At 35.7% G+C, this 2,640-nt stretch overlaps 1 pseudogene; it reads right to left on the reverse strand.

Annotated features, from left to right (window-relative positions):
- Positions 1-1,954: 1,954 nt before the first annotated feature.
- The window catches only part of LOC110022131, a 1,640-nt pseudogene continuing 954 nt past the window's right edge, over positions 1,955-2,640 (reverse strand).

Below are 2,640 nucleotides of genomic sequence, written 5' to 3' on the forward strand. Positions count from 1 at the left end.
GTTAGGACAATTACACTCCCTTGTAGTGTTCATATCAATAGGACAATGCATGATCTAACTTACGTTATGTTAGGCCTAGACCTAGTTTAGGGATTGATAAGGCTTAATTAGGCCTCAAAAATGGTCAAGGTGCATTCCAAGATAGTTTAGAATATAAATGATGCCAATGATAACACAACTTTGCATTTGGATATTATTGTGTCATTTGGAATTCTAGGGATAAAATTGGGCCTTATCATGATTTGGCTAGATTCAAATGAACCATCCTTTAGACTAAGGCAAGGCGATAAAGAGTTTGAAAAAAGTGAGAGAGGGAGAGAGAATAAGAGAGAGAGACGGAGAGAGAAGGGGAGAGAGAGAAGGGGGATGATGACCACTTTGATGAGACGATTGAAAATGCATCTTGATTCAAAATATTTTATTCATTACCTTTGTTGTACCTTTTAAGCATCTTCAGATAAATTTATTAGAAATAGATATCTTCTAAATGAAAAATATAGTTGATTGTATACTATATGATAAATTCTTATATGATAGGTATATAAGCATGTCTGAAATTACACGACATATAACATAGATGATTAATGGTAAATAATTGTGTTCGGCATTAATAAGCCGAGCACTGATTATTGACTAAAATCGCTTTTAAAACAACCCACATGAGTAAACGTGACAAATTATAGTAAGGCAGCGCATTGCCCTTAAAAATTATCAAATAGGACATGATAAGACACGTGGTTAGTAATAATATGGCAGAAAATCTATTTCAAATCTTAAGAAAATAATTTTTATTATATGTGAAATAAAAAAAAAATAATACTAAACTTTTTATTGATAAATATTTATAAAATAATTCATCCAATTTTGTAAGAGAGAAATGACACCCAAATTTCCACCCCCATAGAACCTGTCACGGCCCATTCAACAGACACAGGCAACAGTTACGCGAGAATGAACACATTAGAGCTCGTCCTCAAATGGACTCCTTGTGATAATACCACTTTTCTCTCTCCTTTGACGAAGCTATAGTGACGTCGCTGCTGAGGTTAGTTGACATGTAATTGAAATTGAAATCATGGCTCGGTAACCTTGTAAAGACCGATAAATTCTTATCATGATGCAACGCATCATTAGCGTCGTACAATTATTTAAGTTCAATGCATGGTAAATAATTGTAATTTTCTTAGTTTTTAAGGGTTTGTTCTTAAGGAAAAGCTTAAGAGTTTACTTTCTGAAAAGGTAGAAATGCACGGGCTAGAATGAGGGCTTACCATTTTCTTTGTTAATTTGAACTTTGGAGGTAGAGGTGTAAACGAATCGAATACGAGCGAGACTAAGCTCAACTTGTATTCTGTTTGTTTATATTTCGAGCTAAAAAAATGTAGTTAATTTGAACTTTGGAGGTAGAGGTGTAAACGAACCGAATACGAGCGAGACTAAGCTCAACTTGTATTCGGTTTGTTTATATTTCGAGCTAAGAAAATGTATTCGTGTTCGGCTTGTGTGCGTTTGGTTTGCTTAGTGAGCCGAACACGAGTCATTCACGAACAAAGGGTCGATTTGACAACCATAATCACGTAACCATAAGATGTTAAGGATTGAGACAAGATTTAAAACATCATTTGAATCTAATTTAATAATTTTTATTCTATCTTCTTCATTAATACTTTTAATTGATTATAAATAATTTTTGCCTTGAAGTCAATTAAATTTTTTAAAAAATACTACTCATCAAAGATATATATATATATATATATTTGATTAGTAGTATTTCGAGCCAAAACGAGCCGAATACGAGTTTCTTAACGAGCCGAACACAAGCTGTTTGGGAACAACAAGTCATTTTGATAGCCCTAGTTGAAGGGATGAAATTGAGAAATTTACATGAATGTCCGAGATGAAATTAAATGAAAAAGTTGCAATAAGAGAAAGAATAGAAGGAAGATTACCTTTCCTCAATATAAATTTTCTTCCTCTAATTACAACACAACATTAAATTAGCATAAGAACTTGAAATTAAATGCTGCGAAAAATAGAAAACAACGATGCTAATCATCTTGATAAAAAATATTACAACGTCCGAACAACGGCTGACTTTCCATTTAGTTGTCCGGACACATGTTAAATCCGGACTCCGGAGGTAATATTTTTTCTCATATGAATTAACCCTTAATCCTTCACATTAAGAGAGTTCACTGCTAAAATTCATGGCAAAAACACTCTCAAAGCCGGCCCAAAGATCTTCATCGTATCCGCTCCCGTCTTCATCGGCGTTCACCAACGCCGCTTGCATTTGTTTCCACCTGTCTCCACCACCTTCTCCAGCTCCGGCGACGCCTTTATCTCCATTAAAGCTGAACGCATTCCAGCTCTCAAAACTGCTTTCCATAGACTCCGTTTCGGCCTCTGTTTCATGCTCCGTTTCGCCGTTTCTCGCAAAGCGCCCTCTGACTCTGGGCCGGCTGTCAGCTAGGGTTTTCCTGCAAGCGTACTGTAGTGCAAAAACCCCAAATTTCGTATTTATTTGATCGAAAAGGATTGAAAATGAAGAAAAGAAAAGGAAAGTACGGTGATTTTCTTGTGAAAGTTCCTTTGGTTGCGCTTGGTTCGGTACCTCTCGATCCTCTCCCTCCGCTCTTC

This window comes from Phalaenopsis equestris, unplaced genomic scaffold, assembly GCF_001263595.1.
Source record: "Phalaenopsis equestris unplaced genomic scaffold, ASM126359v1 Scaffold000169, whole genome shotgun sequence".
Taxonomy (NCBI): domain Eukaryota; kingdom Viridiplantae; phylum Streptophyta; class Magnoliopsida; order Asparagales; family Orchidaceae; genus Phalaenopsis; species Phalaenopsis equestris.